Here is a 22,178-nt window from a genome sequence, read left to right on the forward strand (position 1 = left end):
CGGCTCCGGGCTCGGCGCGTCCCGGTGGGCTCGCCGGGGAGGCTGAATGCCTTCTGCTTCCTCATTGGGAGGAGCCATGGTGACCCTGGGCCCCCGCGCCGGTGTCCGGGATGGTTGGTCCTCCTCGTCAGCCGGCTACCTCGTTCGTGACCCCACCTCTTTTCCCTTTATTTTCTTCGGTTGAGCAGCCCTCCTTTGCCTTTACACCTCCCAGAGTTGTTTCTGGTTAGGCCAGTGCTGCTGACTTTTGGGACGTTACAGATGAAGTCTGAATGAATGTTAGGTAGGATGGGGCGGCGGGGGGGGCAGGTGTTAGTGCTTAATACACGTTATTGTGTTACTCGTGTTCCTCACTCATCTTTGATTACTTTGAACTAATCTAAGTTTAAGGATTTTTTTAGGACCCTAAAGTTCTATATTTTTATTAGTTTCATGGTTACCTAGAGGAACTAATCCAGTTTGACAAATCTAGCCAGAAGGTACTGATATTTACAGTTTTTCAGAGAGACACTGAAGCTTGGAACTGTTGAGAAACTTCCCGGGGTCGCATAACTGGCAAGAATTGGTGGACAGCTGGCCCCTTTGACACCAGCGTTCTTAAACCCTTTAGCTGTTTATCTGGTAGATTTGGTTCTGTCTGTCTGTTAGATCGTTGTGGCTACTTAGATTTTTTTTTTTCAAAATTATTTACTTTATTGGCCAAATGTTATAGTTAGGATAGGTATTTGTCTCATAAGAAAAGGAGATTACTATTGGGTAGTCTTTCTGAAGGTGGTAGAAAGAATTGTGGATAATGGTGTACAAACTTGTTACATTAAGCCATTATTTGCGTCACTAAAATTGTCCTAAGTTTTACCCATCGTGATTCTATTAAATCATAAAACCACACAGCTGGAACACTTGTTCTTTGTATATATAGTGCACTCAGTTGTTGTTTTTTAATGGAAGAAGAAAGACATTAGTGTGCAGACTACACAAATTCATAAACTAGCCCGAGCACATTTCTTTTCAATTCTGGGATTCATTATACGTTGTGGGGATTGTTTGTCTTCTGTTTTGATAGTAGCTTTATCGTCAGACATGTTTTCTTTACCTCACTTTCAAGTTGGTTCATAATCCTCCAGTTTTGAACTATGCAGTAGAAAACTGGCTTATTGAGGGCAGGATCCCATTTCTAACTTAAATTTCATATTTTGAAATAGCATTTATTCATTGTTTATCATATACAAGGTGCAGTATTAGGTACTTTATTTAAATTAGTCTAATTATCACCACAGTCCTGAAGCTCAGAGATTTAAAAAGCTTGCCATTAAGTGGTTAGTCAAACCAAGCTTTAATCTTAACATTTTTCAAAGTGCCTGGTACTTTTTAGATGGTCAATAAATGCTTGTTGAATGAATGAATCTGTATTTAAAATAAGTAGCTGAAAATTGACTCCTTAAAAAGGATCTAGAGATAATTGTGTACCTGATGATATACATGATTTTTCTTAGCAACTTTCATCTTACCAGCTTTTGCAAAATATGTAGTAGTAGTTTGTTCCTGTTCTATGTTTATGTTGTGAGCAGCAATTTGTTCAAAATGTTTGTAGTTACATAGTAAAAAAATCTCATTAAAGATAAAAGGAAAAGCAAAGAATATTTTTTTGTGAAGAAAAAGGCCTTCACAATAGACTGGTTTATTAGTATTAAGCAATTCACCATTTATTGGTCACCTTACAGAATATTTGTGGTCTTCAGGTTTGAATGTGTAGAACCTACTTCATTCAGGAAATTTTCCATTTAGAATGACAAAAAACATTTGAAATTACTTTGTTTTGTTCAGGTTTCTGTATGTTTCTTCTTTGGTTTATAATTCAGTTTTTCTTACATGTTAATTTGAGTTAGTAAGATTTTGCTGAATACAAAATTAGCTTAGGAGGTGAAACCAAATATTTACTAAGAAAAACTCCAATATGTAACAAAACTAAGTATCCGTCCAGAATTTATATATACATATGTATATTATTTTGTGTGTGTTTATATTTTTTAAATACACACAGAGGACTATATTATATATAACATTTCTTCTACTTGATTTTTATATTTTATTTCTTAGGCACGTGTTTACACATTAATGTAAAACTTGACCTTATGCTTTTTAGTAGTTGTGCACTACTAGTCCCTTGTATGCATATTAAGTAATCTATTTAGCTTTTGTGTTTATCAGATAAACTCTTAGAGAAGAATTTGCTAGATCAAATTGACAGGTGCATTTATATTTTTTAATATAATTTTTTACTTTTAAATAATTGCAAACTTAGAGAGTAATTGAAAGTGCATTCTTCTTTCCCCTAAACCCATGGTTGGCAAACTGCGGCTCGCGAGCCACATACGACTCTTTGGCCCCTTGAGTGTGGCTCTTCCTAAGCCTTAGGAGTACCCTAATTAAGTTAATAACAATGTACCTACCTATATAGTTTAAGTTTAAAAAATTTGGCTCTCAAAAGAAATTTCAATCATTGCTCTGTTGACTAATGAATTTGCCGACCACTGCCCTAAAGCATTTGAGAGTAAGTTGCCAACCTGATGCCCATCACCCTTGTATATTCTAATTTGAATTTCCTAAAAAGACATTATCACAGTACAACCATCAAACTTGGAAATTAATACACTAATACATTACTATCATCCACAAATCATCTTTAGGTTTCTCTAATTGTCTCAAAAATGTCTTGATTTAGAATCATGGATCACTACATTCAGTTGTCATGTCTCTAGTCTTCTTCAGTCTAGAGTAGTTCTCAGTTTGTCTTCAACTTTCGTGATTTTGACACTTTTGAAGATTATAGGCCAGTTATGTTATAGCATGTACCTAACTTTGACTTGTTTCATGTGTCCACATGATTAGATTCAGGTTCTGCACATTGTCAGGAATATCAAAGTCATGATGCTGTGTTCTTATTGCATCTTGTCAGGGAGAACATGATTTTCATTTGTTCCATTACTGATGATGTTCATTTTTATCACTTTATTAAGGTAGTGTCTGAGAGAGTTTTCCATTGTTAGATTACTAATTTTCCCTTCATAATTAACTGGCATTTTGTGAAGAGGGATTTTGAAACCATGTAAATACAGTATTCCATTCATCATCAAACTTTCAGTTTGTTCATTTGCTTATTTATATCAGTACAGATTCATGGATTCTCAGTCAGTGGGTTACAATTTATTACTATTATTTACTTTCATCCTCAAATTGTCCCATATTTGAACATTGGGAAGCCCTTCAAGCTATCTTTGACCTTTTGACATGTCACCATCAATCTTTGTGTAATACTTAAAATACCTTCTAGCATAACAAGGTATTCCAAGCTAATCTTGTACTTTCCCTGCTCCAGTCCTGGAATCAGCTGTTTCTCCAAGGCACATTCCTTATATTGGAGAATGATATTTAGAAGGCAATATCTTAACTCCAGTTATGCTAATTGCTTTTGGGACCATCTCAGTAGAAGGAACTAGGAAGTATACAAATGTGTGTATACATATATACACTTTTACATCTATATTGTATGTGTTTGTATAAAATTATGATTTCACACAGAGATCTCCAATATCTGTTTGTCACAGGGTTTATTCTCACAGGGTTTTTTTCTTCCCCTTTCCATATTCATAATACCTTTCCCAACAGTGAGATACCTGGCTTTCATTATCATAAATATATTGTCTATTTGGTCATCCTCCTCCCTAACCAATCTTTGTTGTCCCCTGAACATAGAGGTGCCCTCCTCATGCCACTTGGGTATCAACATTCTATGTCAGGCCTCCCTCTCCCCTCCTCACTCCAGTATTGGATGACTTCTTCACCCTGTTCAGGCTCTGACATAACAACCATGCAGTGCTACTCCTCCACAGGAATGCTACCCCTCCAAGCTCTGCTTGGGCTCTGACACCTCATCAGGACCAGGTACATTTTGAAATTTGATGTATATTTTCAAATTGCCTTTGAGAAGTATTACAGTAATTAACAGTCCCATCTACAGTTCACCTTTTTCCTCATTAGGTTGCCTATCTATAATAATAAAAGCATAATATGCTAATTAGACCAGACAGCCAAACAACCTTCTGGACGAAGCCGTGGCTGCATGGGCCAAGCCCCTTGCACAAATTTCATGCATCGGGCTTCTAGTACTCCATGTTAAACATTTTAGGCATTGCAAACCTAATGGATGAAAAATATTGCATCATTTTGATTTGGATTGATTTCTTGTGTGAGATTGACCATTATGTTTTTCATTGAACTGTACCTTCTTAATTCTCAGTTTCTTTATATATAACTAGCGGTTTGTGCACTGGTGAGGTCCCTCAGCCTGGCCTGCAGAGATGGGGCCGAAACTGGCTCTCTGACATCCCCCGAGGGGTCCCAGATTGCGAGAGGGCGGTTCTAAGGTGACACACTCCAGAATCGGGCTCCCTCCTCTCTGGTTCTGACTGCGTCACCCAAGAACCGCTGCTGCCAAGTGACCCCAGCTCGGCAGCTGCTGCATTAAGCACCTGCCCCCTGGTGGTCAGTGTGCGTCATAGCTACTGACCAGTCAGCTGGTTGCTTAGACTTTTATATATATAGACTAGAGGCCCGTTGCACAAAAATTTGTGCACTCGGGAGGGTCCCTCAGCCTGGCCTGTGCCCTCTCGCAGTCTGGGACCCCTCGGGGAATGACCACCTGCTGGCTTAGGCCCGCTCCCCGGGGGGATTGGGCCTAAGCTGGCAGTCAGACATCCCTCTGGCAGCCCGGGAGCCCTCAGGGGATGTCCACTTGCCAGCGGGGAGCAGGCCTAGCTGCAGTCAGACATCCTTAGCGCTGCTGAGGAGGCGGGAGAGGCTCCCACCACCACCGCTGTGCTGGCAGCTGTCAGCCTGGCTTGTGGCTGAGCAGAGCTCTCCCTGTGGGAGCACACTGACCACCAGGGGGCAGCTCCTGCATTGAGCGTCTGCCCCCTGGTGGTCAGTGTGTGTCATAATGATCAGTGATTCCCAGTCGCTCTGCTGTTAGGATCAATTTGCATATTACCCTTTTATTATATAGGATTTTTGGGTAATAATTAGAGTCATATAAGGATTACATGGTTGTATTAGTCTGCTTGAGCTGCCATAACAAAATTCCATATTCTGAGTGGCTTAAACAACAGAAATGTATTTTGTCACTTTTCTAGAGCCTGCAAAGTCTAAGATCAAGATATTAGCCTATCCATTTCCTGCTCAGTGCTTTCATTCTGGCTTTCAGACTATGGCCTTCTCACTATGCCCTTACAAGGTGAAGACAGAGCAAGCTCTCTGGTGTTTTTGTGTTGTTGTTTTTTTCTATAATGCCACTAATAGTTTTCATCATGAGGACTCCACACTCATGACTTCATAGGATCCTTATTACCTCCAAAAGGCCTCATCTTCAAATACCATCAAATTAGGGGTTAGGGCTTCAACATAAGAATCTTGGGGTTTGGGGAACACAGACATTCAGTCCATAACAATAATACGTGTAAGTGCATATCATAGAGTTTGGCATAAAGTTGGTATTCAGTGAATATTAGAGCCCTTTCTCTTCTCCCCCCAATCTGTTTAGGGCTTTGGATTTTGGATGATGTTTGATATTTAATTTACTTAGAATTTGAACTATTTTTGACAAATATTTTATTTGTAATTTTAGGTATATACGCAATTAAGCTTGTTGAGTTTATGGGTTATTTGATAATTTATTTTCTAGTATTAAAATTTTAAAATTAAAAAATATTGTTAATTTTTTTCCAAAAGTACTTTTTAAGTTAGTGTGGTTATTTATATAAAATATTTTAATACATAGAACATAGCATACATTTGTTTAAGGATGTAAACAGATGGACAATAGGTATAAAAAACAGGGGAGTGAAAACCCCCCAAATCAAGATATTGGTGCTTGGGAGGGGATGGTGAGATGGTGACCAGGATATTATGCAGTAAAAACTGCTTAGAAAAATTATTTGATTAGCTCTTTCACTGATTCTATGGAATGAACAAGCAGTACTAGTAAGCAATCCTGATTTACATGACTCATTGAAAGATATGGACTGTGGAAACATTTAGGGCAGGGGTCCTCAAACTTTTTAAACAGGGGGCCAGTTCACTGTCCCTCAGACCGTTGGAGGGCCGGACTATAGTTTTAAAAAAAACTATGAACAAATTCCTATGCACACTGCACATATCTTATTTTGAAGTAAAAAAAACAAAACGGGAACAAATACAATATTTGTATTTGCATGTGGCCCGCGGGCTGTAGTTTGAGGACCCCTGATTTAGGGGAAAATGAAAGTTTTAAAAGTTATATTTTTCTTCTGAGGTACTAAAAATTCACCAAATAACATTACCTCCCCAGTTTTGTGTTCTGTTGTATGTGTAATGCTTGGTAGGAATGGTGTTGTCTTTGTTCTGGAACATGTTCCTTTTATCTCTATCATCCTTCAAGTTCCCTGGCAGTGATTAGCATATAATGAATTACTTATTCATTGAATATATATATTTGTTGAGTGCTTCCTGTAAATCTGGCACTGAGTTGTGCAGAGAGAGAATGCTACTAACTGACATTTTTCAATACTGTTTTAGATACACAGCTGCCTTATGGTTTTATATTTGGGACTCAGGAAAAGACCAAGGTTACAGTTAACTAGAGGCTGCACTTAGCCAAATTTGATTCCTTAGGTAGATATTTGTCTTTGGACTTCATGATATAAATATCAGTGGAGATGATGGATCAATAGTTTTCATACCAAGCTTGAGCCTTTCAGTATTTTGCAGGTGCTTATCTGGAATGTGGGTCTCCAAATCCTTTCCTCCCCACCTTCAATTAAACCAGAGTAGCTTTGCATTTGACTGTCTTTATCTGTTGGGCTTCTGATTAGGAGGTCCTTTGGTTTCCTTTCAATTGCTGCTGCTGGGGGAGTGGGGAGGGTGATTAATCAATTGATAAAGTGCAACAGCAGTTGAAAAGGGGGAATGATTTCTAGTTGTGTACAACCTGAGATAACAACATTTGAACAGAGTTTTCAAAATATAGAAATGTAGGAGAGGGGTTTCCAAAAGAAGGGCAAAGAAGTAGATGCTTGGAGGTGGAAAATCAGTGTGTAAATTTTGGCTATAAAATAGTGGTTGCAAAGCAGGTAGTTTGGGGCCTAACATGGAAGGCTTTAGCCAAATGACCAGTTTTGACTTTATCCTTAGGTAGGTGGGATGTGGATTTTTTTTGTTCGATATGTGTGTGTTTTCCTTCAGATAGGCAGTTTGGGGAAAGTCAACCCAGAAAAATTAATTTGAAGAGATAGAAAGAAAGAGATAGAGTCAAGGACGCTAATTAGCAATAGCTTAGGTGAAGAGTAAGGGCCTGAAATAGATTATTATTAGGAAAGAAGTGAGGAGAGTGATGGAAGAATAACAAGGGAGCTTTGGCAACTAGTTTGATAATGGAGTGTTGGTAGTAAGACAAAATCAAGTTTGTGATTTTGCACTTGGCATGTCTAATGTATGACAGATGGTGGAGTTCACATTGGATACCCTTGATTCAGTAGTATGGAGGATCAGAATGAGGAAAATGATGAGTATAGGACATGAGGACTTGGGAAAGATGAGAGTAATGGCTTTGGAGAATTTTTTAAGAGAGAATTCAAAATCATCGATTAACAAAGGTAACCAAAGTCAACATGACTTTGTAGTGGAATCATTCTGCCATATATATAGTATATATTTTAAAAAATTATTTATGAAATGTAATGTTTGAATTTCCTTTTGTTAAAATATAAGAACAATTGTAAATGGTTATGTAAGTTATTTTGAGCTTCTTTTCAGACTCCTGGCAACAAATAACTAAAAAAGGTCACTGGTAGTCTGGTGCCAACATCATTTATTACTTGCTTTAGGTTGCTGATTTGAAGTTGCTTATTGACATTTTTGGTCCTTGTTAGAGAAAATATAGTAGTGCAGTGATGCTATTGATTTCTGAGCCACTGAATATAGACATTATTCTATATGTATAGAATAATAGGGTATAGATATTTTTGTATCACGATAACCTACAAAAGTGACATTTAAAAAAAAGTTTTAACTTATTTTATACAGCTTAAACAGAAACACATGTAAGTTTATCTCTGACTAGATTTAGTGTGGCTCATCATATTCATGAGCATAATGATGCTATTTGCAAGTATTGCTGTTCTCTTTTACACTCATCTGTGATTGTGAGTGTACAATTTACAACTTTTTCGAACTTCATCTGTTTCATATTTTTCTTTATACATGCACATTTTTTTTATTTGAAGAAACTTTGTTGGAGATTAGTTTGTTTATATTCAGAGTAGCTTTGCTCTTATGGAATGAATGATAATTTGATGCTCCTGAAAACTGGAATATTGCATCCCTATTTTGTATAAATTGAATTTCCTTTTTACTTTTCTCCAAAATGGTAACCTTCATACTCAAGGTATTTTGGAATGTATGTTGGAGGGTGGGGAGAATAAGTAATCTTAAGGACAGAAAGAGAAAAATCTTTTCCCTCTTTAATGTCAAGGTGATACTTAGATAAAGTATATGGGATCTTTGATAGCTCAGATTTTTGAAATTTAAAGCTAGTCACAGATGTAATTCTCACTGACAAATGTGAACAAAGCCATATTTGGGGGCAAAGTCCTAAATAATTTAGAATTGCTAGAAACTTATGTATTAGGCATCTGTTACTGGTTATTTCTAACTCTGACTTCTTAAAATATGATAATTTTTTTACCAGTACACATCTGGAGGCCTGCACACTGAAGTCAACACAGATGTCGGTATTTAAACGATTAATCACAATCCTGGCAATGCATTTAGTGTTGAAGATAACATGTATGCTTTATAACTCATCCACATGTTGAAGGAAGGCATTAACTATGAATCTGGTATCCTCGTTTGATTTTATTGTTTTAACCTTTTAAAAAGGTATTTCTGGGTTTAAGGCTTTAAAATGAAGTGATTAAATCAAATTGCATGATTCTCAGTGTTATGTTATAATTAAAAATTAAAACACAATTCAGTCAGAGATATATTGCAAGAGATGTCAGCCAAATCCTAGAGATTACAATAGTCACAGCTTATTTATGTTACATGTTCACTTAGTGGAGTTTACATATATTATAACTTACATATACTGTAACATATATGCATATGGAGAATTTGTAAGTTTTGAAAATAATATTTAAGGCTCTTATACCCTGTCACTTAAACTTCTTACTTAATATAGTTTAATATATTCCTAGTTAATAAAGAAAATATTAAAAGTTTTAACCTAAAATAGATTATAGATTCTGGTTTGTCACTGTGAACACTAAGTTTCTTAATGGTACTTTTGTTAAATAATTTAAAATACTTAAGTTGTAGTTCAAACAGTTAATTATTGTTCTGAATTCTTCATCTGTGATGGATGGAAGGATAGAATGGCATGGGACTTCCGTGCATCTTACTCCTAGGATAAGACATTAAGGTTAAAAAGTATATTCAGATTTATGTGATGATTAATGAATTTAACTAGCTTTTCCATTTTTGTATACTCGAGTATCATAATTATGAAATACTGCATAATTATACCAAAGAAATATGCAACTATTGTCAAGTCTTTGTGTGTGTGTGTGTGCTCTACCTAAAATCTTGCTCATAATACTGTTTTCCCCTCTTTCATAAGGCATTTTCTTTTTTGGGGGGAGACTTTATCTTCTTTCTTTTCCTTTCTTGCCATTAAAGTAGCTTTAGGTGGTTGTTAAAGGAGGGAAGAGATGCTTTATCCTTATGCATTAAATGATCATCAGAATTCAACTCAATAAACTAAAAATTATACTGCTCTTGAAATTAAAAAAAAAGACTGTTCAAACTAGTATCTGTATTATGTTAAGAATTTTTACTTTTTCTAGCCTTTTTAGAATTAAGGATTGGGGCTCCTACAAAAAAGTTACAAAATACTTATGTTTCTGCCACTCTGAAGCAGTTGGGTACAAATTAAGTATTTTTTTTAATCTCTCAAAGTTAAAAGAATTAAAGCTAGCTTGAAGACACGTGAATGTATCAACTAATAACAGTATTGAAATTAATATTTTTAATCAAGTCATAATTAGATTAAAAGTTCCTGGGGGGTAGGGGGGCTGTGTCTTTATTGTTCTGGAAAGGGTAGGTTTACAAGGTTAGAAGAGATATGTGAAAAAAATATTCTTATTATTTTATATTTCTAACTTGAATCTTTTGACACATTACCATTTCCTTTTTAGAGACCAGTGTAGATGGAAACCATGTAGTGAACAATTTAGGAAGCTGGTTAGTTAGAAGTTGTTCAGGCTGATGTGAGGTTTGGTGTCTTACAACCTTGACACAATTCATTTGTGACTTGAGTTATATCACCCCCTTTACTCAAGAACATATTATCCAGTATTAATGAATTCAGATTATTTTGTGGAACATTAAACTTCATTAGGTAGCTTTATAAAGACTCCTTAAAATATCAGTAAAACAAATATTTAATTTGACAATTTCTATTTCTAGACTTATCCCAAATATATTTAGAGTCTAGGATTTGATATCATGAAATAATGGTAGAAAAAGTTACTAAATATTTTCTTGTAAGGCAGTCTTCACTTTCTCTATTTTTTGGTAGTAGTAATGGTGGTGGTTTTCAAACAAAGAGGGGTATAATGTACACTGATCTCTAAGGCTTTTTTCTGTCTCCAAAATTCTGTAATTTTAACCAGTCCTCAGTCTTAACCATTTTATAAAACTTGAAGTCTAAAGCCAAAAACCTTGCTACATTGCAGTTTATTGAAATTGTTTTATGTGACATTTTTACATGGAAGGCCTTAATGTCATTAAAATAAAACAAAATAAGAAACAAAAAATCCTAAATTGTCCATTAATACTATTAGGTAGCTCCAGAGCTCTAGATTATAGTAACTGGAGGAAATGTGGAATAATAATATTAGTTATTGTTCACTTGCTGTAAAAGGGATAATGGATTTAGTTGTTTCATTACAAGTTCAACATATAGGAATGTAAGTTTCTATAAAAGATACGTTTGAGATTATTTGAAGTGTTTTATTCAGTTTTAAAATTTAAAATTATTTAGTTGATTTTTAATGATATAGTATTACAGAGAATTATATCTGTTGTTTGAAATGAGGCTTCTTTGGTTTATCTTAGGATACACCTCATATTACCTTTTATTAATGTTCCTCTCTTGTATACTTAATATTGCAATTTCTGCCCCATTTATTTTTACCCTATAATAGTTCGCTTCTTTCATATTGAGATGTCTGTTTTTTAGAACAAAAAAAGGAAAGTTTATATGTAATATTGTAATATATAATTATAATGTACATAGTAAACAGTTTATTACTTATTGCAATGGCACTATGAGAGTAACAGTACTCTTTAGTCCCTATACCTAATGATTAACTTAGGCTTAACTAAGAAACTTTTCTAGTCTATAAAAGTGCAGAAATGTTATTCTTTCAGTTTATCTTTAGCTTTGGGAATGGCTATATCTATTAAATTGGTTTATAGTAGCTGTCTGATCACTCTTCCTTAGACTGAGGAAAATCCTGAATATGATTTCCTTTTCTTTAACTTCTTAATCTACTCTTCATTAAAAATATAGTTAATTTCACACACAATAAAATTTTTCAGTTCAAGTTTTAAGGTACTTCTACAAGAAAGGAGAAAAATGTAAGAATATATTTAGCTCAGCCAACTTAATTTTGAGATGTAATTAGTACTTACTATTATTGAGTATTACTATTGTTAAGGACCTCAGAGAATAGGAATTCAATTTAGGTAATTGCAATATTCCCTCTTTGAGAACAATAATATTACTAGGAGATATAAAAAATATATGCAAGTGAAAATTCACATTTTTTATTGAGAATTTTTACTAATGAATATATATTCACTGCCCTATCCCATGGTTGGCAAACGGCGGCTCTTTGGCCCCTTGAGTGTGGCTCTTCCTAAGCCTTAGGAGTACCCTAATTAAGTTAATAACAATGTACCTACCTATATAGTTTAAGTTTAAAAAATTTGGTTCTCAAAAGAAATTTCAATCGTTGTACTGTTGATATTTGGCTCTGTTGACTAATGAGTTTGCCGACCACTGCCCTATACAATGATTAAAGTTAGCCATACATTTGACTGTATGTTGTTGCTTCTTAGCAACCTGAAACAAATTGCCTCAGGGAAATTTTTTCATCTTTTTTTAGGCACTGTGGCCTTAAAAGATAGTTTCCACATGGTCTCTCTTAGGGGATCATTGAATGAAGTGATCACATTTCTCAGAAGCAGTCTTAAGTATAATTGAGAATTTTACATAACATTTATAATACATGATATTGTTGATATCTTCTATCTTTAATTATGTACTCTTGGCTTTACTGAAACCATCACTAGCCTCTGTTTTCTTCTTACTGACAACTCGGGAAGGGAACTTAAGAAGTATAGTTTCTAAGTGGAACTATAGCATTTTATTAAATTTCTACTATGTGCCCAACACCTAGCTGTAGGCATTAGAATTACAAATTTAATAAAATGCCATTCCTATCTGAAGGTGTTGAATAGTATCCACAGGAATAGCGGTGGTTGTTTTAGGCATCTGTGGTGGGTGGAAGGGTATATACTGTGTAAGACTGGAGAGGAGGGAACAGAAAGAGGGCCACAGTAATAGTCCATGAAGGGAAAAATTGCTCCTCAATTAACATAGTGGCAGTAAGAATAGGGAGGGGGAGACTAAACTCTGGAGATAGTTGGGAGTTGGAAAGGATAATGACTTTGATAGTTGAAGGAGAAAGAGTAGGTAAGATGCCTCCCATGATTCTGCTTTGGGGGACCAGGTAAATGGAGATACTTACTTCTATTCTTAAATCATAACAAAGACATATCACATTTTAAATTTTTTTGATACATAATGTAACAAGTAAAATATTTATAGTATGTGTCATTGCTGAATAATTTTAAATCTAAATGTGCATTATAAGAAAAGCCTAACTCATGTTTTGTTATTTAATTATTTTTCTTTTAGGTTTAAATATTCTTAGCCATGTTTTTAATAGGTATCTACTAAGATGAAGCTAATGGCTAGGACATATTTAAGAGAGAATGTAATTCATAATTACTGATTTTGAAGGGGAGGGGTTCAAACAAAAATTTACAAGATCTGATTTAGAGTTCTGTTGTGTGTTTCACAACTGTTTGTTGTACATATGCTAGGTACTGTTTGAATTTAAGAATACAGAGATAAAATAGAGTTGTTACTCTTGAGCTCAGACACTCATGATTGTACAGTATGTAAGTGCTGTGATAGAGATACACACAAAAGAAGGGATCTAATCTCTAAAGGTAAGGAGGAGGAGAAGGGAATATGGAAGGCTTCCAGAGGTAATTTCCAAACCGATTTTTAAAAAACTATTTTCTGACATTTTAATTTGGAAACTTTCAACCCTGAAAAAAAGTTTAAAACAGAGGGGAAGTGGGGCGTGGTGGTGGCAAATTGGGTAAAGGGGTCAGAAGGTATAGACTTCCAGTTATAAAATAAATAAGTCATGAGGCTATCATATACAGCAGTGATGACTCTAGTCAGTAATGCTGTACTGCATATTTGAAAGGTGCTAAGAGAGTAAATCTTAAAAGTCTTCACAAGAAAAAAAATGTAACTGTATAGTGATGATATTAACTAGTCTTGTGATCATAAATATAAAATCATTGTGTTGTATACCTAAAACTAATATAACATTATATGTTAATTATACCTCATTTAAAAAAAGAGGTATAATGTTTACTTTATTTCTCTCATGTATAGCATATATGATATATATCAAATATATATTTTGAGAACCATTTGTAAGTAAATTGTCGACAAAGTAACACTTAACTCTTAAATATTTCAGTGTACATGTCTTAAAGAATAAAGACATTCTCCTCTAAAACAATTTTACAATCAAATTTAAGAAAATATTTGGTCTACTTTTTATTATCTGTGCATGAGTTACCTTTTTAATGTTTAGCAGTTTTGAATTTCAGGCTGATATCTTCCTGTTACTCAACTTACCTTAGTGTTGTTAGTGCTATGTTTTGAAAGATTATGAAATAGACCTTATAAAAGTTAGCCCAAGGAGAAATCAGGAAAGTAAATATCCTCCTGAAATTAAAATAAATATTCATGGCAAATATAATTTGTATATTAACTTTTAGATTATCTGAAAATTCAAAAATTGAGAGAACATATGTGACAGCATAAATTGAGATTTAAAGAGGAAGATTACCATTTCTCATAGTAGTATATATGGTATTAGATGTTTTGAATTGTTAGAGTTTTCAGGGCAAAGTTTCTGAAGTTCTTGTATTTATGGAAATAATATATGAGAACTATTTAGACAGCATCTGTTTCTGTTTTCAGACTGGACTGGTTTAGATGAAGATGAAGATGCACATGTCTGGGAGGATAATTGGGATGATGACAATGTAGAGGATGACTTCTCCAATCAGTTACGGTAAACTTTAAGCCAGATTTTTATATAACTTAGTATTAATTGTAAGCACAGAATATGTCATCTACATATGATAATTGAGCTCTTAAAAGATAATTAATCTTTGAAATATGTTTTTGGATTTTGAAAAGTAAGACATTTTGCCTTCATTTCTTGTGTTTCTAAATATGAATACTTTGGGTAAGTGCCTAGAACTTTTGTTCTTTCTAGGCTCTTGGCAAAAGTGGTTAAATAGAAGCATATTTACTGTTTTTTATCCTTGTGGGTTTAATTCTGTTGAAGTTAATTTTCTGCCAATATTGAATAACTCAGTAGAAATTAGAATCGTAGAGTGCTAGAACCTACCTTTCCTTCTGGCTATCACCATATTGTTGTCTGAGTCTGTATAGTCATTCATGCTTAATCTCTTCACAATTTTTCACCCAGCTCCCCAACCTCTCTCCCATCTGACAGTTGTCAATCTGATTTTGTTTGTTAAATTATTTTGTTGATTAGATTCTACATATAAGTGAGATTATAAGGTATTTGTCTTTCTCAGACTGATTTCACTTAGCATAATAATTTCCAGATTTATCCAGACTGTCACAAAAGGAATGATTTTCTTTCTTTTTTTTTTTACAGCCAAGTAGTATTCCAATGTGTAAATGTACCGTAGTTGTTTTATCCATTCATCTGCTGATGGATACTTTAGCTGTTTCCAGATCTTGGCTATTGTAAATAATGCTTCAATGAGTATAGAGGTGCATTTATTCTTTTGAATTAGTGTTTCGGGTTTCTTTGGATATATTCCCAGAAGTGGGATCACTGGGTCAAAAGGTTCCATTTTTCATTTTTTGAGGAAACTCCATTCTGTTTTCCACAGTGGCTTCACCAGTCTACTACATTCCCAACACATGCCTGAGGTTCCCGTTTTCTCCATATCCTGGCCAGTAATTGTTTGTTGATTTATTGATGATAGCCATTTTGATAGGCATGAGATGATATTTCATTGTGGTTTTAATTTGCATCTCTATGATGATTAGTGACCTTGAGAGCATCTTTAAGTCAAATTTCTCCAAAGTCTCTTTTTTCTTTCATTAGCCAGAAAGTAGCACTTTTCTTTTAAAAATTAAATCAGGACATTATTGAGTGCTACGGATTTATTGGGAACTTTTAATAAATGTATTTATAATGGGATTTCTTGTCACTACTACATCTTGCCTTTTTACTGGTTTGAAAATAGAGCATTATCCATATGTTCTTTGTGGCTTGTTGTTTTCATAATACACCTCCACAGTGGTCTTATGTTCTCTGTTGTGTTTCTGCCTTTAGGTTTGTGGATTTCCATAGTGTATAAATCTTGGTATCTCCATTAGTGAATAAGGTATTTCTCTTTATTTTCCTGTTTGAGTCATGAGTATTTTTCCCTACAAGGTTGTTCATATGTCACCAGTTCTATCAAATAGAACGTACTGTAGTGATGGAAGTGTTCTGTAACCCATTCGTGTGATTAGTGAGCACATGAAATGTGGCTAGCGCAGCTAATGAACTACATTTAATGAACTAATTTTACTAAATTGCCACGTATGAATACTATATTGGACCGCATAGCCTCAGATAATATTTATATTTCTGCTTTTAAAAACTTGTCTCGATTAACAAGTCTCCAGCAAATATGCTCTTCCTAGTCTTTGTAAAATGCATTGAGGCCTTTAGTGTGGTATTGTAAACCATGGTTAAAAAAAAAACAAAAACATGTTCTTCTATCTTCTGATGTTATTTGGTCCTAATCCCATCTAATTTCGGAGAGGCAGTTTGTACTTTAGAGTCAGTCATATTCCCTGAGTTCTAACTCCAGATCTGTCTTCAGCAACAACTTACCACAAACTTTCCATGTCTCTTTCTCTTTTAGTGTAATTACCTTTAGCAAGTAGAAGTAGAAAGAAAAAAGGATATCTGTGACTCCAAGTAACTCAAAGTCCTGTTTTTGCTGTTTCTGATATATTTGTTTCTCTGTATATCAGAAGTAGGTAGGATTATCAGATTTTCCTGACCCCACATCACATTTTACATAAAAACTATGTTCTTGATTTACTGTGTCAGATATAGCCACTGTCATATAACAATAGTTTTTTGGGATAGTAAGAGGAGTTCCCAAACCTATTAGTCTTAGTCTTTTTCTATTGTAAAAGGAATGCTGGTTTTGTTTGTTTGTTTGTTTCAAATAGTATGTATTCACTATGTGTGTCTCATTTCTTCTCTTTGCTGGATTTTTCCATTTAACAGGCTCTTGATATTAGTGTTTTTATATTGTTTTGTGTTTTGTGCTTAATGGCCTTGATTTCTTTTCCTTTTGATTTCTTATATATCCTAAATTTTAGCAAAGAAGTTTTCATGTTCTCTAAGAATTTAGCTAATAGGGAAACATATCATTACTTCTTTTGTATTTGTAAATAATTTATAAATATAATTGGTTACCACCTCCTGTCAAGAAGTCAGATGGGTTTTTTGTTTTGTTTTGCCTTTGTTGTTAAAATAAGAGAAAGTAAATAATGTACATTAATTGTGTTGAAGGCATCAGAAAACTATTATTTAAGAAACTTTTAAAATTAATTTAATGTTAAATAGGAAACATATGAAGGATAGGCAATATAATTTTAAACTTCCTGGGTGGGAGGGCAAAAGAAACATTTTAATTAAATTTAGCAAAGGAAGGGGTAGAGTCAGAAACTTGTGCTGATCTTTATACCCCTACTCTAGCATTTTACTACTAGTCCATACTTCCCTCTACACCTGAGCAGAAGAAAGATGATTCATATGAATAATCTCTGGCCTTAATATTATTCATGGACTTTAGGTTAGTATTTATATTATAAGTAACTAAAATTTTTAAGAAATTGAACGAGTGTGAGGAAATGAATAATAAATATTATACATCATTCCCACCATGTGCTTTTTTAAATTGTGTTTACTTTGGATAGTATGATAGTGGCTAAACTAAATTACACTTGAGGACAAAAGTCTTTGTCTATTGGATGTAATGATGTAGGGCACATTAGTCATACTTTACATTTGTATTATGTTTTATCATGGATTGGCCCTCAAATAATTTTGTGGTGAACTATTATAAAATCAGAATTGTGGCAGGTAAGTTGCTGGTGATATTTGGAATGGTAGTTTAAATAGCTGAAATTCATTACAGAACTAAACTTTATTGTGCAAATGTTTTATATAAGGCTAATCAACTATTGCAGTTGACATTTTCAGAAACTTCAGGTTGAATAAATTATTTAAAATTATAAAAAGTGTCTTTTTAAACTGTGTATTTTTTCCAGTATAATTTTTGAGATTTTTTATTCATATTTAAAATTAGGAAAGTAAAGTCTCATTTAATAGTTTATAACTTATTTATTATATTTATTTTGCCTACGTATAGCTAATGCAGAATAATGCTTACCCTTAAATTTGATTTATAATTTCTGTCTGCTTAGCTCAATAGATATATGTAAATATGGAAAGCAATCTGTTCATCTCTTATGTGTAAATAACAGTAATACCTATTGTGATGATTATGAAATCCCTAAGATTGATATCAATGTCTTGTGTTCTTAACTATATGGTTAATGATTCTTAAAATTTGTTTAAATATTTATTATTATTAACCGGACATTTTATGGTATTTGGGAGATAGCAGTAAATTTCATATATTTCTTCCATAAATAGATTATCAGAAAATTAAGGAATATGAAATACTAGTGGGAAATTAAAATTTTACTAGCATTGTGTTGATTCACATCCAGTTTCTTGTATAGATTTATTTCTAGGGACTAAAGGAATTTGGTAGTATTTTTAATTGGTGCCTAAATTTAGCTCATTTTTAATTTATTGTATTATTTCCTAAAACCACCTGTTTCTTTAATCTGTCATAAAGAATGTCTAGTGATATTATATTTTTGTGTTTTATTTTAGAGCTGAACTAGAGAAACATGGTTATAAGATGGAGACCTCATAGTATCCAGAAGAAGTATTGAAGCAACCTAAAGTTGAACTATTTACTAAATTCTAGGTCACAGAATCCAGGATGAATAAACTTAAAAAATGTTTATTTCATTACTTGCTTGGCTTTATTTTTGCTTTTGTAACACAAAAAATAAATGTTTTGATCTAATTTTGGTTTGGTTCAGAAGTCTTGATTTTTGCCTAATAATTAACTTTCTCATAGTATTCATGATTTTCCAGGACTTGATTATATAGAGTAAAATTTCCTATTATGATTTTTTGTTTTAATGTTAACTGAGGCTCAGAGAGGTTAAAATGAAATGAGGCTAGAATCCATATCCCCAATTCAGTAGTTAAACCACGTCAATTAAATATTAGTCTTATTCATAAGGTATTTCTTTTAAGTTACTTTTAAACTTAATCTCATCTGTATTTTTAAAGCTTAGACAACATTCACATTTTTAAGATGATTCTTCAAAACCTGTGTTTTAAGATATTAATCATTTTAAATTGCTTAATCTACTTTTCTGTGTGGGAGATTTAATTTGGTTAGTAAATTATTCTTTCTGATAAGACTTAGAATGGGGCTGTTATACAGTTTTTATTAGGAATATTTTCAGACTTGAATGTGTTACTATTTAGAAGTAGAATCACTGGTGCTGTTGAATAATTTAAAATGTAAAATTGATTTAACATGATGTAGTATTAACACCAAATAGAAAAGTTGGGCACCGGAAATATAATTTAAGTTATGCCTCGAAACCATTTTGAACATACATACGTTTTTTCCTCCTAAGACAAGCATAAATCTGCCTTACCTACCTGACAACTACTAGATGATCAGATGGAATAAAAGTAATAAAGAACTTTGGAAAGTGTAAAAAGACCTTATGTTTTTGTAACATATAGTTACAAAATGTAGCATGTAAAGAAATATTTTGATGGATATTTTCTCAATTTTCTGGTCACTGGTTATAAGGTCATCTTTAGACCCCATTATCATAGGTTACCTTGAGAGTCTCAGACAAGTACCCAGGCGAATGGCCACTTCGTGTGACTTTTAAATTGGTGAGGTACAATTTTGAAACCTCGTAGGAATTGGACAGGGACTTTAATGGGTTACATCTACTTTAAAGTCAGTATTTTGTCCTTAAAGAAATTATAAATTTCAGTTTAGGTGGTTTTCTCTGTTAAGAATTGAGTACCTAAAAATTGGTATTTGGCATCAAGATGATGAAGCACATTGGTGGTGGAAAGTGTGACTAATCTAGCTTAAGAAAATTATCTTTATGGGATTTTACAGTTAATAGATTTCTTTAACTTTGACCCTGTGAAGCAGGCAGGAAAGACGTGTCTATTATAAATATTTCATCAAATAGAAAACTGAATCTCAGAGAAAATAAATTAGAAAGTGAAAGCATCCAAGGTTGCATAGCTAACAGGTGTCAGATACAGATTTGAATCCAGGTTTTTTCCCTTGTAATTTTCCATAATCAATATCATTTGAAATAGTTTTGAATTCAAATTGTAGATGTAATAATGTCCAACATTTTTCATCAGGCCTTGGATTGGAATTGTTGCCATTAGATGCCATGTCCTTTCATCCTGTTCCCACTAAATGTTTAATTTAGAGGACTGTGATAATAAGCCAGCTCCCTTTTGAAAGATTATATGGTGTATTAACGCCTTTTTATGGCATGTCCTGATCTACCCTGTATTTTTTAAAGATACTCATATCCTTTCTGTCCCACACTTACCAAGTTGAAAGCAAACATCTTCCACCCTTTTGGCAGAGAGTCAACAATTTGTACTACTCAGTGTACCCCCTGATGCTGGGGAGTTGCACTCAAGTTTACTAGCTACCGTAATGGCTCCTGCTGTATTCCACCATGAGCCCAGCCAGCATGACTCAGTAGTTGAGCGTCGACTTATGAACCAGGAGGTCAGGGTTCGACTCCCGGTAAGGGCATATGCCAGGGTTGCAGGCTTGGTCCCCAGTGGGGGATGTGCAGGAGGCAGCCCATCAATTATTCTCTCTCATCATTGATGTTTCTATCTTTTTCCCTCCCTCTGAAATCAATAAAATACATATTTTTTTAAATCTTGGCATGAGTCTACACTCTGCTTTGGGTTCAATTCTTTGTTCATAATTCAGTTGCTTTATATTTTTTATTTTTTTGAAAGATATATATTTAAATATATTGATTTTTTACAGAGAGGAAGGGAGAGGGATAGAGAGTTAGAAACATCGATGAGAGAGAGAAACATCGATCAGCTGCCTCCTGCACACCCCCTACCGGGGACGTGCCCGCAACCAAGGTACATGCCCTTGACCGGAATCGAACCTGGGACCTTTCAGTCCGCAGTCTGACGCTCTATCCACTGAGCCAAACCGGTTACGGCTGCTTTATATTTTAAAAAAACTTATTTATATTTATATCAATGTATATTATTTCATTTTCTATTCTCAGTCTTGGCCTCTCCTTGAAACCTCATACTCCTATACCTAACAACTCTATCACCTGCACCAGTTGTTCCCTCAATGCTTACCCTGCTCATCCTCAAAAGGCTTTCCCTCATCATCAACCTGTAGGTCGCAACCCCTGAAAATACATCCTGCATATCAGATATTTACATTACGATTCATAACAGTAGCAAAATAACAGTTATGAAGTAGCAACGAAAATAATTTTATGGTTGGGGGTCACCACAACATGAACTGTATTAAAGGGTCGCGGCATTAGGAAGGTTGAGAACTACTTAGGTATCCACTCAGTCACTCCACACATGTTGCCTTCTAAAAAAATGCTCTGAAATAATACCCAATTTTTTCAAATTAATATTGCATTGCAAATGATCACCTCCCTGCGTATCAGAAACCAATTGCGAACGATGGCCAGAATATTGATTTGGTTTTGCTGTCTATATAGTTGCTGTGGGGACTGATGGACTGTCAAAAGGTTAATGTAAGGATAAAATTCATTTTATAGAAGCTATAGTTTGAATTAACTTGTCAAGTGAAATCATTATTTTGTTACTCCGGTGTTCTCTTCCTTTTGTTCCATAGCTGTCAGGGATTTAGTCAAGTTTGTACTCCTACCTTCTTTGTTGCCCTTTGGCTACAGTCTGTTATCCAGGAAGTAGTAGTACAATATCAGTGATGGCTACAAGGTAGGATGACATCTTAGAGTAAGGAGACTAATATTGTATATTTTTCTTTTTGGTATTGATTTTGTCTTTTTAGTTTATTATTGGTCTCCTGTTCTAGATTGTGAATTCTTGGAAGATAAAATCCCTATTGTATTCATCGTTGTATCTCCTCCTCTTAGTCTGGGTTCCCTTTGCAGACGTAGAGATAAGAATTTAAGTGTGAGTAGTTTATTACGGATGTGATAGGGAAGTGGGGAAGTGAGGCAAATAATACAGGGAAACTTGTAAAGAGTATATATATCAAGCAAATAACCACTGGGCAGTTAGACCTTAATTCTATCTAGGCACTCTGGGAGGTCATATAGAACGTACCTCAGAATTACCTGAACCAAGGTGCTGAGGGGCTAGAATATCCAGTCCAGGGCTAGGATATCCAGCCCTAGCCCCCAGCACCTTGGATGAGAGTTAGTCTGAGAGAAGGAAATTGTTAATTCCCAGTAACTAGGT

General features: G+C 34.3%; 2 long non-coding RNA genes across 2 annotated transcripts; both read left to right on the top strand.

Moving 5' to 3' along the window:
- Nucleotides 1-6: 6 nt before the first annotated feature.
- On the top strand, nucleotides 7-5,580 carry LOC106727785. The gene is made up of 3 exons (XR_001364039.1): nucleotides 7-283; nucleotides 3,754-3,942; nucleotides 5,190-5,580. It is a non-coding gene; the product is annotated as an uncharacterized LOC106727785 (long non-coding RNA).
- Nucleotides 5,581-14,456: 8,876 nt separating this feature from the next.
- Nucleotides 14,457-18,635, top strand: LOC102247967. The gene is made up of 3 exons (XR_001364038.1): nucleotides 14,457-14,546; nucleotides 17,283-17,379; nucleotides 18,492-18,635. It is a non-coding gene; the product is annotated as an uncharacterized LOC102247967 (long non-coding RNA).
- The last annotated feature ends 3,543 nt before the right edge of the window (nucleotides 18,636-22,178 follow it).

The sequence above is a fragment of the Myotis brandtii genome, unplaced genomic scaffold (assembly GCF_000412655.1).
Source record: "Myotis brandtii unplaced genomic scaffold, ASM41265v1 scaffold48, whole genome shotgun sequence".
In the NCBI taxonomy this organism is placed as follows: Eukaryota; Metazoa; Chordata; class Mammalia; order Chiroptera; family Vespertilionidae; genus Myotis; species Myotis brandtii.